The 15,449-nt window shown below is 47.4% G+C and overlaps 1 long non-coding RNA gene across 1 annotated transcript; it reads right to left on the reverse strand.

Annotated features, from left to right (window-relative positions):
• Positions 1-3,587: 3,587 nt before the first annotated feature.
• LOC119816820 lies at positions 3,588-9,862 on the reverse strand. Its single transcript, XR_005285831.1, has 3 exons — positions 9,749-9,862; positions 6,888-7,942; positions 3,588-4,279 (listed from the first exon to the last, which is right to left on the reverse strand). It is a non-coding gene; the product is annotated as an uncharacterized LOC119816820 (long non-coding RNA).
• Positions 9,863-15,449: the final 5,587 nt, after the last annotated feature.

Raw genomic sequence — 15,449 nt, forward strand, 5'->3', positions numbered from 1 at the left:
ATGCTGGGTGCATAAGGGTTTGGAGTTTCCACCACGCCAAGACTTCACCTTGTTTGTCTAATGCCTGTGGTCAGCTCTCTTACCTTCTGTATTTGTTATTTTTCTCAGCTGGCAAAAGCAACTTAAAGAAGGAAGGGTTTGGGCCGGGCGGTGGTGGCGCACGCCTTTAATCCCAGCACTCGGGAGGCAGAGGTGGGCGGATCTCTGTGAGTTCGAGGCCAGCCTGGTCTATAAGAGCTAGCTCCAGGCAGGCTCTAAAGCTGCAGAGAAACCCTGTCTCGAAAAACCAAAAAAAAAAAAAAACCAAAAAAAAGGAAGGGTTTATTCTGGCTCACAGTTCAAGGGTACACAGTCCATCGCGGCAGGGAAGGCGTGGTGGCAGAACATGAGGCGGCCACTCACATTAATCCACTGCCAGGAAGCAGGGAGAGACGGATGCTGGTGCTCAGCTCACTTCCTCCATCTTATTCAGTCCAGGACCCCAGCCCATGGGATGGTGCCACCCACATTCAGGATGGGTCTTCCCACCTCAGCTAACCCAATCTAGAAACTTCCTCACAGTCATACCCAGAGGCTTGTCTCCATGGTGAGTCCAGATCCTGTAAAGCTGACCATCGATATGTGTGCAAAAGGACACAAGCACACACACACACCCTCCCCAAACACAGGAAGAAACGCATAGAACTGACTGGAACATAGCTCAGTGGTCGAGCACTTGCATGGTGTGTGTAAGTCCCTGGTTTCAATTGTTAATAATGTGAAAATAAGTAAAAAATGAAGAGAAGACTTTTATGATCTAAGCTTGAAGGCCTCGCATGCCACATGAAGTTGCACCAAAAGCACCAAGCATCCTCTGTACATAAGGCTCTGGCCAGGTTCAGAGGCAGGGACACGACCTTAGTATCGGATGGAGGGACGTGGAGGACCACGTGGGATGGTCTGAAAGAAAGTGGCCCCTAAAGGGAGTGGCACTATTAGGTGTGGTCTTGTTGGAGGAAGTCACCACTCTGGAGGTGGACTCGGAGGTCTCATATATGTTCAAGATACCGCCCAGTGTCTCAGACCACTTCCTGTTGCCTTCAAGCCAAGATGTAGGACACTTGGCTACTTCTCCAGCACTGTGTCTGCCTGCCCGCCATCATGTCACACCTGGTAATGGACTATACCTCTAAAAATGTAAGCTGCCCCAATTAAATGTATTTCCTTTGTAAGAGTTGCCGTAATCATGGCGTCTCTTCACAGCAATAGAAACCCTAAGACACCATGTTACAGGAAGAACAAATAAGAAGGGAGACAAGACTGCAACCACCTCTGGAAAATTCTATCCTGCCATGCATCCCTCTTCAGATGGCGCAAATGGGGTGAACGCGCACTACAGCCCTAACAGGCTTCCTTCATGTTCTGTCTCCACCCCACCAAAACCCTCTCTGCTCATATGCCACACCTCCTGGCCCATCTCTGCTTACCCTGCATGGGTCCAGCTGTGACCAGCATTTCCAGTGACCGAGAAGGAACATTCTTGTCCGTTACTCAAACTGTCACAAGGGACAATGGTCTCCAGTAGACTGAGTCCTACATATGTAGGAATGGTGTTTGCCCTGCATATCACTATATCCAGTGCATCACAGCCCCAGCCACATTCTAGACCCTTTAGGGTCTCTTCCCAGCAACCACTTCCCCTCCCCCAGATGATGCCAGACACCACGGGGGCATCCCCTACACTCCCACAGCTCCTCCACTGCCAGCAGGTGTTTGGGAAGGCCAGAGGGCAGGAAAGAGCCACCTCTCCTGCTCCTAAGGCCCAGCCATTGCTCCAGAGAAAGGGCTTGGAGGGCAGCCATTAAAACCCAGGCATTGGTCTGGGGCTGCTGATTGCATACCTGAGGAGTGAGGCCACCTGACCTGCAGGAGTTACCACAAACCTCTGCCCACAGTACCAGGCTCAGGTTGGCAGGGAGCCAGGATAGAGGTTGGGGAGAGCAGGAGGGGGAAGTCCCAAAGCTATCACCTGGACAGCCCCTTCCCAAGGCCTGCTGGATCTGCCTCTGGGTACTGAGTCCCAACCACTGGTCCAGTGTTCTTGAACAGTCCCCAGGGTGATTTTGAAGCCCAGGTGAGGACAGGAGTATATGCATTCCAGCCTACCCCAAACCATGCAGCGTCCCTCAAGCCAGGGGCCCTTGCCTCCTGAGTGGGTTTCAAGACTTACCTAGGAAAGAGTGACGGGGGGGGGTCACCCAGGAAATGGGGTCCTCATGATTGTACAGCATGTGCTCTTAGCCACTGAGCCATCTCCCCAGGTTTTGGTTTTTTGTTTGTTTGTTTTGGTACAGTTTTTTAATGTAGCTTTGGCTATCCTGAAACTAGCTCTGTAGACCAGATTGACCTTGAACTCACAGAAATTGCAGTCCCGTGTGGTCCAACCAAGCCTGGGACGCTACATAGCAGAAGATGGCTTTGAACTTCTCATTCTCCTGCTCCAACTCCTGAGTGCGGGGACGACAGACGGGCTGCAGCAGCATGTTTGACTTCCGTATTCTTCTTAAAGCATCTACTGTGGCTGAGCGCAGGGGTACATGCCTGTAATCCTCATATTTAAAAACTTCAGGTGGGAGGATGGTGACTTCAAGACTGTCCCAGGTTTCGTGGAAAGACCTTATCTCAAGGTACCGAACAAAAGCGAGACCTAGGAACGATAACCGAGTGGGTGGTGCACACTTGCAAGAGTGAAAACGTCTAAAAACCTGGGGCAAAGGGCTGACTGGGCAGCTCAGTTAGTCTGGCTAGCATGCAGGACGCTCTTGCCTTTGATCCTCAGCACCTGAACCAGGTGGTACAGAAAGTGGAGGCAGGAGGATTGGAAATTCAAAAGTCATGCTCAGTTGTAGGTTAAGTCTGACTTTAGAGAAGATCATGATTCAAAAACAACAAGAACACATTGGGTCTAATAGCCAGGGATGGTGCTGCATGCCTTTAACCCCAGCATATGAGGTGTAAAGGCAGGCAGAGCTCTGAGTTCAAGACCAGCCTGGTCTACATAGCGAGTTCCAGGACAGCGAGGGCTACACTGAGAGGAGAGGCCCTATCTCAAAAAAAAAAAAAAAGAAAAGAAAAGAGAAAGAAGCAAGGAAGGAAGGAAGGAAGGAAGGAAGGAAGGAAGGAAGGAAGAAAGAAAGAAAAAGGAAGAGAAAGATAGACACACAGACATTGGGTTTGGGAGATGGGTCAGCAGATATGCCAATCACTGTCAAGCCTAGCAACCTGAGTTTGATCCCAGAATCCCCAGGGTGGACAGAGAGAACTGACTCCTGAAAGTTGTCCTATGACCTCCACATGTGCGCTATGGTACCTGCATACCTACACACATAAGAAATGGGGGGCGGGGCATGGGCCTTGCAGTTACTGGAAGCAGATATAAGGACACTCAACAGCACAGACCTTTTAAAACAGGAAGCTGAGCTGGGGCTGGAGAGATGGGTCAGTGGTTAAGAGCACCTGCTGCTCTTGCAAGAGGACCCAGGTTCGATTCCCAGCACCCACCCACACAGCAGCTGACAACCATTTAGTTCTGGGGGATCCAGTGCCTTCTTGTGAGCTCTGCAGACACCAGGCATGAACACCATCAGAGCATATTCATACATGCAGGCAAAACACTCATATGCATAAAATAAAATCTTCAAATCACAACACACACCACTTGGCTATGGGGTGAGGGGCTGAGGCCAGGTGTGTGGCTCCCTGCACCTCCATCTGCAGAACGAACGCACAGGTGTATTTGCACAGGTGTGTCCACACAAATGTTATCTGCAGATTCTTGTACCTCAGAGTCACGGTAGTAGTGACTCTCTAGGCCAACACGGGACAAATGTCCCATGCTGGCTTACCCTGCCACCCCCACCCCAGAAGCTGTAGCCGGTGACTGTGTGAGCAACAGTGCTCACAAGCACTTGGTGTCTGAGGCAGCCCAACCTGCCCCTGACGGTGCCCTTGTCCTTTTGAAATCACATTCCCTGGAACTGCAAGACGATAAGAAAGGTCCCTTTCGCTGAGCCAGACTGAGAACCGCCCATCCACAACAAGAGAATGGACCTGCTGAGCCAGATCGGCCGAGATTCTGGGCAGGATGGTGGGGATGGACTTGACCTTGGGTGGTGATCTCTAAGAAGGCCTCTGTTCCAAGGAAGTGGGTGCACACTCCTACCAGAGGATGCTGGAAGGCTCGGGTGGGGGCAGGGGCAGGATGTCGTCATCAGTTCAGCCTTGTCCTTTGCTTCCTGAGCTGTAAGTGATGTGAATGAAAACAAAGCTGGAGATCAGCCAGGATCTGGAAGTTACCAATTCTCATGACATCTTTTTGGAGGACTTCCTGGAGGAGGATCCTGTTGAGTGTGTGTGTGTGGGGGGGGGGGGAATGGCAAGGATCAGCAGGAAAGGAAGATAGATCCATCAAATAGAGTGAGCTCAGCAGCCACGCCACAATCCTGTCGGAGAGTGTGCACTATGTCCGGACTTGCTTAAAGCTGCACTTTACGCTTTCAGTTTTGGACTTCTATCTTTTCAGAGACAATCTCAAGACTGGTCTCAAACTCACCACCCTCTACCCCCCTACCCTCCTGCCCCCCCATCCACTTCTAGAGTGCCAGAGATTTCAGGTACCTATTGCCACGCCTGACTTTGCCTTTTGTTGTTGTTGAGACAGGGTTTCTCTCTGCAGCCTTAGCTGTCCTGGAACTCGCTTTGTAGACCAGGCTGGCCTCAAATTCACAGAGATCTGCCTGCCTCTGCCTCCCAAGTGCTGGGATTAAAGTCATGTACCATCATTACCCGGCTTCTGGCTTCATTTCTAAACATTCTTTGGTTGTGAACTATGATTAAGCAGGTGTGTGGTGTGTAGTGTGTGTGTGTGTGTGTGTGTGTGTGTGTGTGTGTGTGTGTAGCCAGAAGTCAACCGTGAGTGTCATTCCTCAGACACTAGCCACTTTTTTTTGAGACCGAGTTTCTGCTGGCTTGGAGCTTGACAAGTAGGGTAGAGTGTCTGGCCCATGATCCTGGGATCTGCCTTGTTCTGCCTCCTCAGCTCTGAGATTCTGAGTATGTAACACCCTGCCTGTAGCTAGCTCTGGGGTTGGAGAGCTGGCTCAGCAGTTAAGAGCACTCCCTGCTCTTTCAAAGGTCCTGAGTTCAATTCCCAGCAACCACATGGTGGCTCACAACCATCTATAATGAGATCTGGTACCCTCTTAAGGAAGAGACCTGGTCAGCTGTCCTCATTAATTTAGATCATGAAACCCAATATAGACAAGTTTAACAGAACCACCATACACGGGCTGCCCATGTATGCTTCAGTATTTCCATAAGTTTCATTTCAGTTTCATTCAGTAGCTAGCTCTGCCCTCTATTGTCAGTCTTGGGAGCATCAGAATACAATAAAAATATCAAACATTTCCCCGTTTTTGTCTAAATAAAAGGGGAGGTTTTAACTCTGACACAGAAAAACTACATACAATAAGAACAATTATCAAATAGGAATTACATTCACAGTGTCTAGTGCGTTTGCATCTAGCAAAGTCAGAGAAAATACTCCATTATCTATCCTACCTTAGTGAGTCCAAAGTTTTGTACCTAATTCACTTTCTATACCAACTTGTATTACCAAACCAAAATTAATTTTTAGATGACAAACATTTTCTTAGATAAACAATTTAAGCTCTTATGTCTCTCAGTCTCATACACTTTGCACCTCTTCTGTGAGTTTCTTTTCTGAATTTGCTAACAAGGAAAACATAACCATCTAGTCTTCAATCTCCGGAGACCTAAGAAGGATGAGTTTACTTGAGTAAACAAGAAGTGCAGAGCAACTTCCAAACTATAGAAAGGACAAAACAGGTAGCTGCCTGGACCATCATCCAAGGTTCCTCCGTAATGCTGAAGCACATATCTTCAACCTACAGACCTAGAGCATCTGACAGACTTTTCTGTGAAGTGGGAATTTTGAAGGACTATCGTACCTTGACAAAGTTTAGCAGTCACCTTTTGTTTTGTTTTGTTTTGTTTTGTTTTGTTTTTTCCGAGACAGGGTTTCTCTGTGTTACAGCCCTAGCTGTCGTGGAACTGCTCTGTAAACCAGGCTGGCCTCAAACTCACAGAATCTGCCTGTCTCTGCTTCTAAGTGCTGAGATTAAAGGTGTGCACCACCACCACTTAGCCAAAGCAGTCACTTTCTTTTGCGCTTGTCCAATTTGAACATCATACTGCCAGCAATACAGGCAAGGGTAGTTTATTGTCCAGTGGGCTAACTTTTGCCACAAAGAAAGCAAATTCCATACGGAGCTTCTTTAATGTCTATAACCTCAACTGAAGTAGATTGGTGTTGCCAGGAACAGATGTGTCTCATTGTCATGAAAAGCCTTATGCTATTAAAACATCTTAAATGCCATATTCTGTAGACCTCTGAAGTATTTGAAGACCATCTATCTATCTAAAATATATGTTTGACCTTAAAAACATATCTAATATGGCCACAAATCCTAGATAGTTTGTAATAATAACTTTCAAGGACTAGAAATTTACATTACATTGTTAAATGAGCTGCATAGGTACAATACCTTAAACAAGAGGAAAAACACATATATAGTATAACAAAAATAACCTCAAATTTGTATCAATATACAAAAATCCATACTAGTAGTCCCTTTTTTGTTTGAAAGTAAATCAATATTCTACCCTTTTATTCTATCATCCCTATACCCCCCTTTTCTTTTCAGAACAAGATTCCTGAATCTAATCTCCTTTGTTTAGTTTCTTCACTGACCAGTAATAACTTGCAACCAACACCCCCAAAAGATGATAAACATCTTTAACCCATGGAATGACCAAAAACTACTCACCTTACCTCTTGGGAATGTGGATGTCATGTTTTTAAAATTACTTCCTGTTGTCTGGGGGTGATAGTATCTTTAGGGGACACTGAAAAAAATGAGATAATGATCAAGTCCTGGGAGAGCTGGCTTGTTGTTCAGTCTCCATGTGATGGGAAATTGCAGGGCTTATCTGAAGTCTTGGTCAGAGTACTCTATGAGGTTGGACCATCTTAGCTAACTGTTTTGAAGTTGTCCTGAGCAGTTTGTAGTTTGAAGCTGATCTTTGGGTGGTGTTTGCCATCTTAGTGCCGTTGCTACAATCCAGATGAAATCAACATTGTGGGACTCTATCCTTTTGGAGACTTCAAAATTTGCTGTTAAGAATGGTCATGATTCACTGCAGAAAACTTAAACATTTTAAATGTCATATACAGCAGATCTCAGAGAGATTAAAGGGCCACAATTTGTCAAGTATATCCAGGGACACAAACTTAATTCCTAGTTACCTGTTTCAAACTCAAGCCCAAAATTATGTACAGGAAGCTAGATAAAGCCTATTTATAGAATTACTTAGTACTCTATATGACCATTAATATCACATCAGAAAGTTTAAATATATATAATAATCTTATAAATTTTGAGATAATATTTATACCTTAAGAAAAATTTTAAAGAGTCAAAATAAAAGTAAAAGATTATGAGATTAGCAGCAATAGAATACTTCCTTAATTTTGGTTTTTCTTGTGACCCATATCAAGTGACTCTTCTGACATAAGACAGAGATTTTGGATTTTCCTTTAAGTAAAAGAAGGAGAGAGCCACACTCCAACTCCAAAGCCAGCTTCAGTTTGTAATTGAAGTGGGACTACAGAAAGACCATTTGCCTTACATATCTGTAGAGAACAGCAGAAACAAATATCTGGGAAGATTTAGGACATTTTATCCTGTTGGAAGTATGTTATGCCACTAGGCCAGTTTACTCCTTTTCTTGGGATATTTTCTCTGGAGGATTTGTCCTTTTTCTTCCAATATCTCATTTGTCCAGTGGGCTTCAGATTCATCAGTTGGCTGCTTTTAATCTCCTGGAAAGAAAAAAAAAACCAAAAACCTTGTCCCAGCCTTATCTTTGGGGAATTCCCTTTTTTGGCAGGTTATACCTGATCAAATGAAAGGCATTTGTTAGCCTTATAAGTTAGTTTAGATTGAATGCTCAAGCTGTTTGATGAACTATCACCCTTCCTAATCAAGAGGACTCGTGTTCAAATGTAATCTTTATCAATCTTGATAATACCACAGCTTTTCCTCTCCTGTGAAAACAAAAGCAGAACCTCTTCCCCTATGTAACACATATCCTGGTTTCCATTCTGAGGTCAACACCTCTTTAAAGTATACCGGCTACTTTAATTCAGCAGTCTCTTCTATTATCCAATGTCTCTCTGCAGTTATTGCTTCTTTCTCATTAGCATTTAAAGGTTTAAAGTTAAAAAAGCATTGTGTAATTTATCTCTGAGGGTCTTTATTATCCCTTTCTATTTGTTAGGTATATCTGTTAAAGTAAAACAAGATCTTCCTATAACCACTTGTCCTGTTGGATTGTGTGGTATATCTGTGATAACTTTATGTTGTAATATTCATAAAATTGTTTCATTACTAGAGGCATATGCTAGAGCACTGTCAGTCTTAATTTGTATAGGTGTTCTCACAATGGCCATAATTGTGGTTGTTCTTGTATGGTAACTGGGTAAACTAGCGGTTTCCTGATAACTTTGGGCCACCCCTCTCCAGTTTCATAATGCAGTGGTGTAGTAGCTTCTAATCTAAACTCCTCTATCTGTGTATGAATATTTTTCTTGGTTTCATTAGTATGTCTTTCTAAGGATTTTATCTGATCAGTGAATTTTTCATATTTGGCACTGATATCAAACAAATCTTTTAGGGAGAAAACACGAATCACACAACTGATAAAGATTATAAGTGACATTATATCAATCCCAGCTAAGCTGATTATCCCTTCATTTAATTGTTCCATTTTCAAACCACCCATTATGGAACCATACAGAGACCTAACTCCCTGCACCATAACATTGCTTCCCATTTTTAACATGGGGAAAAACTTCCTTTTTTTCACAACTAATTTCCCTCTTAAGAATTCCCAGGTGTGGGGCTGGAGAGATAGTTCAGTGGTTAAGAGCATTGCCTGCTCTTCCAAAGGTCCTGAGTTCAATTCCTGGCAACCACGTGGTGGCTCACAACCATCTATAATGAGGTCTGGTGCCCTCTTCTGGCCTGCAGGCATACACACAGACAGAATATTGTATACATAATAAATAAATATTAAAGAAAAAAAGAATTCCCAGGTGTCTCAACAGTTCTGCTGACAATGATAGTGAAGTGTGAGGCTGTTGCTGTGCAGCACAGCTGGGCAGAGAACACAGGTGGTGCACAGCCTGGCTGAGGGCAGCTGTAGCTGCTCGTGTATAGCTGGGGGCTGAGGTGTGTGGCAATCATCCAAGCAGATGTTGAGGTGGCTGACCTGGTGTGATACAGCCTGAGGAGGAAGTCCAGGGAAGCCCACAACCCATGGAGAGAGGGATCCAGCTGCCTGAAAAGCAGACATGGGAACGTGCAGAAGAAGCACCTGCGGCAGGAAGTGAGGGCATGGAGCTGCCTGAAGGCAGAGCCAGTCAGTGGTGGGTGGCTAACTCTAGAGGCATTGGGAGTCCCGTGCCTGTGCAGTTTGGAGCTGGGAATGGGCAGCAACCGAAGGCTGCTGTAGAGAGGCTGCAACAGGAAAATCCCAGACTCACTCAGAGAACTCGGGGCAAGGAAGGAAAAGCCAGCCATGGCAGCAGCTCCAGTGGCTGCAAAGCCAGGGGCGAGTAGCTTACCTCATGATTCATGCACTGAGTTGGACACCAATGAAGCATTTATCTAATTATTCTTTATCAATAAAAACTCGAGAGTCAGATATCAGGGTAAGAACCTGAAGGATTAAAAAAAAAAAAAAAAAAAAGAACCTGAAGGATCAGAGAAGCAGCGAGCAACTAGTGACCATCTCTTTCTCTTGTTCCTCCATCCAAAAGGTCCAAGGTCCTCTCTGAGCCCTGCCCTACTACTTCCTGTCTCTCTATCTATCCTCAGTCCTCCAAAACCTCTATGGTTAATTTTGGTCAACTAGTAGCTAGCTTTGCCCTCTGATTCAAAACAAATTTTATTGTCAGTCTCAGGAGCATCAGAATGTAATCAAAATATCACACAACAGAAGATTGCTCACTGCGCAAACATGGGGACCCCAGCATTCATGTAAAAAGCTGGGTGTGATGCATGCAACCTCAGCACTGCAGGAGCGGAGATGGGCAGATCCTGGGGGCCTCAGTGGCCAGCCTAGCCAAACCATGGCCAACTCCGGGTTCAGCAAGAAACAATGTTTCAAGGAAACAAGGCAATGAGCCACAGGCACCCATCGTTTTCCTCTGGCCTCTGCGCAGGCGCACAGAGACGTGTATGCATCATACTACACACACACATACACAGGATGGAAGGAGGGCCTGGATATGTAGCTCTCTTGGTAGAGAGTGATTATGAAGGACCATCATCAGGCTGGCTCTCCTGATGCTCCTGTCGGTTGTCACTGCTGCTCTGATTAGCTCAGAGGAAGGCATTCCATAGTATCTTGCCAATGGAAGATTGTGGGCCAACTTTGTTGAGGTGAGAGGGCCATCCCAAGGGATGCTACCTGCGCTTTGGGTTTGGTCTCCTAATGATGACGTCAGCTTTGGTTGTTTAGGTGGTAGCTGTGTATGAGCTTTTGTTTGTTTTAGCAATGCTAGGGACTGAGTGTTGTGCCTCATACCAAGCAAGCACTTGCCTACTTATCCACACCCCCAGCTCCAAGTTATTCTTTCTCAAGAAATACTTTGAGAGCAAGTAAATATCCCAGGGCCAGTGAGAGGGTTTAGCAAGGCGAGAAGCTTGCTGCCAAGCCTAGCAACCTGAGTTCAGTCACTAAGGCTTAACTGTCGAAAGGCAAGAACTGATTCGTGCAAGTTGTCCTTGACCTTCAGCTGTGCATCCCGGCACACGCATGAGTGTGCAATGCCCCCTCACACACAGTGCAATAAGAAACAGCGGTCCCCCCCTTCCTCACACTTCCCACTTATTGGTTCAGTTACAGCAGCATAGACCTGTGGTCTATAGTCAACAGTCTGCCAGCATTGTCACAGTTTAATTGCTATTCTTCTCTTGAGCCATGGGATTGGTTAGTTTGTAAATTATGTGTATGTATGTGTAGGTGCCCACAGGCCAGAGGCATCAGATCCCCTGGAGCTGGAGCTGAAGGCGATTGTGAGCCACCTGATGTGGGCACTGGGAACCAAACTTACGCCGGCTCCAAGAGCAGCAATCATCTGTAACCACTGAGCCACCTCTCAATTTTTTTGGATAGGGTCTGACTATGTAGCTCAGGCTAGTCAGGAATTCAGAATCCTGCTGACCTGGCCTCCTGACTATGTAGTTCAGGATAGTCAGGAATTCAGAATCGTCCTGGCCTGGCCACCTGAATGCTGAGACTACAGGCGGGCACCACCACACCTTGCTTTTGGACATTTTTTGCTGCTGTTGTTGTTCTTAATGACCAAGCAGTTCCAAATTTGGTCAGACAGCTACTTCTAGTGGCTCCTGGAACCTGTTAACATACCACCATTGTTCTTGCGAGCATTTCCTTGCTTTTTGTCATGAGGTATCCTAGGCTCATTCTTATTTTCCCTCTGCTAAAATCAGTCCTAGCCCAAGTCAGTTCCCAGAAGCTGGCTTTCCTTTAATGGAGAGCAGAATGAGTGTGCACCACACATGCTACACACACACACACACACACACACACACACACACACACACACCACTTGCCTCTGCAGTTCCATGTTCTCAGATTCAACCAATCTCAGATGGAAAGTATTCAGGAGAATACAAAACAAACCCCATTCATACTGAATGCTCCCAGGCTTTTCCTGTCGGCCCGTGAGTTATTTACATAGCACATGTATTAGGTATTATAAATAACTCAGAGATGTTAAACGTCTATGCGAGGGCCACAGGAAGTGGGACACAGCTCTAATCCCCTCACTTGGGCATCTAGGGCAAGAAGAGTGTGAGTTCAAGGCCAGCCCGGCCTACACAGAACAGTCTTGGGGTAGGGAGAAGCGAGGGGAGGGAGGAGAAAAGGGAAGCTGGGAGAGTCATATGTAAATAACGTTCTATTTTATCGAAGGCATCTGGGCACCAGGAACTTTGGTAACTGAGGGAGACTGACTCTCTCTCTCTCTCTCTCTCTCTCTCTCTCTCTCTGTGTGTGTGTGTGTGTGTGTAATAAACATACAGTACACATTTCTATCTGTATTTACCCACCCCTCTCTGATATTGAATACAGTGAGCTCACATAGGCACCCCAAATTTCAAGCCAACCCAGAGAATTCACATCATTTAAATTCCTTCTCATGAGAATTTCTGCTTTTTGTTACTGCTGTTGTGAGACATTATATAGCTCTGACTCTGTAGACCAGGCTGGCCTTGAACTCACAGAGACCTGCCTGCCTCTGCCTCCTGGGTGCTGGGACTAAAGAAATGCTCCACTACCTGGTTGATTTCCATCTTTTTGCTTCTAACATCTTTGATCACTGCATTCAACACCTCCTCTCTCTCTGTCTCTGTTTCCTGTGTCTCCTTCCTCTCTGTTTCTCTCTCTTCTCCCCTCAGGCCCTGGCACTCCCTGCCAGACCTCTCCTCTACCCAGTAACCCTACTCATTGCCAGAATCTACCCATTCTGGGACACCTATGTCCTATGGACTCCTCAGTTGGTGACCAAGCTGAGATAAAAACCTGGGTCCGTGTGACAGACCCCCCAGCTCTTCCTCACATACTCCCTGAGGGCTGCGGAATGATTTCCTGGCTGGCATATATAGAGACTGGAAGGAGTTTGGCTTCAGATAGGACCATCTGGGAGGGGGAAGGGCACCCTGTAGTACCCTGTCTCCTCCTGCCTCCTGCAGGGCCCACAGGCCTCCCCACATGAACTTGGGACTGGAGTGCTTGCTTACTGGCTCTCGCTTCTTTATGCACTTACTTATTTTGTTTTGAAGCGAGATCTCAGATAGTCCAGGACGACCTTGAGTTTGCTATGTAACCGTGAAGATTATTTTGAATTTCTGATCCTTCTCCCACCCTCGGATTGTTAAAATTAAACCTGTGTACCACCGTGCCTGGCTTTATGTGGCCCTGGGGATTAAACCCAGGGCTTCCTGCATACTAGCACCAACTGACCAACTGAGCCCGTCCCCAGGCCCACAGTTTTTTTTTCCCCATGGCACTTTACAGATTGCCAAGACTGTGTAAACCTGAGTGGTAGTCAGCCTGTGAGGTCTCAGGTGAGGCTCAGAAATTCCTTCTCCAGTTGGTGCTTTGGAGCCTCAGTCTTGACCCAAGCCCCCAGCATCCACAGTGGGTAGCAGAGACCAGGACACACTTAGGAGTGCCTGCCCAGGCCTGGACCTCTGCAACAGCTCCCGAGCTCCCCCTAATCCTCCTCCTTCTTTGGGGATGTTTGGCTCAGAGGGCTCCTGCCACCCCTGAGCACCTCCTGGGGAATCCCTGGGTCACATATCATTGGAATATGATCCCTGCCCCAGAGCTCAGAGTCAAGGGCTGACATCACAGGGCAGTTTGGTACCCACACCCCAGTCTCCTGGAACTCACATCCTCCCCTTCCTGGAATCCCCACCACGCTCTCTCTTCCTTTCCATTGTAACCGGCATGTCTTGTGTGTCTTCTGACATCAGGGGTCAGCCCTTTGTTGCCTCATGGTCCCTCATGAAGTCTGTGACCAATGCCTTTCTTAGGATGGTGGCCCCAGCCCATCTGAGACCCACAGGCGGAAGCCGGCAGCAACGACAGTCAAATCCCTCAGTCAGCAGGCCCCAGTGCCAGGACCGCCTGTGGGTGAGGGCGGCTGCTCCAGCCGGGAATTTGTTCACCTGCTTGGGCCTCATCTTAGGCGGGGTGGCAGGCTGGGCTGGAATATTCATTAGGTCCGCACGTGTCCTGGGACTGAGCCACCAGCGCGGCCTCGTGGGAGCCCCAGGGAAACCAGGTTCCTGCAGCCACTGCACTGTTGTGAGTCAACTCCATGCTGAGCTCCGAATGGAGCTCCTGGCCTGGTCCCACGGGAGACACTACTCCTGGGTTCCTCTAAGTTCCAACAGTGGGAGGCAGTCATCTGGGGGTGGGGTTACACTAAAGCAAGCAGAGGCAATGCCTACCAGGCAGGATTTCCAGCAGGCTCAAGACCTCTGCCCACCCTGGAGCCTGCAGGCCCTCACCCTCTCTAGTACTTCCCAAGGGTGCCCAGCTCCTCTTCCTAGGCCAGAGAACAAGATCACAGCCAGATAAGGGTGAATCAGAGGCAGAACGTTGGCTCTAGAATCCATCCCTGACCCTGGAGAGATGGGATTGTACAAAATACCTAGTCCAGTGATCTGAGTTCAAGCCCTAAGACGGAGAGAACCAGCTTGCACAAGTTGTCCTCTGACCTCCACACTCATGCCGTGGCACACTTGAGCATGCACGTGCACACACACACACACACACACACACACACACACACACACATTCAAAAAACACATGTTAAAAATAAATAAGAGGCAATTGTCCCCTCTGCCCCCAGTTCAGAAGAACTGTGGCTGAGCCAGCCATGCTCATGTCATGGGAGCAGGGACAGGACTGCTATCAGCAGGTAATGACTCTGAAGCAAGACAGGACAGTAGACAGGACAGGGGACAGTATGGGGTGCTCAGACAGAGGCTCTGGAGAGGTCCCTTTGACAGTATGATTTGTGCTCTAAGTCCCTCCTGGCCTGAAGGAGCTCAGACAAGTCGAGGAAAGGATGTTCAGGCCCTAGGCAGCAAAGGCCTTGGGGTGGACAGGGCTCAGTTTGCTGGAGGGAAGAAAAGTTAAAACCTTTCTTGTAGTCCAGGGGGCCTCATAGGGGCACCTGCCTAGTTCCCTGCCTAACAGGGTAAATTCTCTGCTTCCTTTTTCCTCTAACTTGGCTTTCCTTGACTCCTGATTTGGGGGGCAGAGCTTCAAGATGTCAAAAACTCATACCCTTTGGGAACCCAAAGACTCAGGAGTAGAGAGGACCATGGCTACCTGAACAAGCTGAGAAAATTCCCAGGACATTGAGCCCTGACCCCCAAACCTACCTGAACTCAGGTGCCTAGACACGTGCCAAGCTGCCCCCGAGGGCTCCACCCTAGCAGACAGAGCTTGTCCAAGAGGAGATGATGTCATGAATTGTGGCCCAGGGACAAGCTGTGCTGAGGGTGATGGAACAGTGTGTCACTGGCAGGACAGGGATGAAGGCTGGGGATGTATCACATGACATGCACCCCAGCTCTCTACCCTCCCGGACCTGTCTGGGGACCTGAGAGATGCTGCTACATGAGCCTTTTCTGAGGACAGGGGGAGATGGGCTGACCTTGGGGGAGGGGAAGAGGAGGAATACAGAAGAGAGAGAACAAGCATGCTAGGGAGCTGGGGGG

This window comes from Arvicola amphibius, chromosome 6 (assembly GCF_903992535.2).
Source record: "Arvicola amphibius chromosome 6, mArvAmp1.2, whole genome shotgun sequence".
NCBI lineage: Eukaryota > Metazoa > Chordata > Mammalia > Rodentia > Cricetidae > Arvicola > Arvicola amphibius.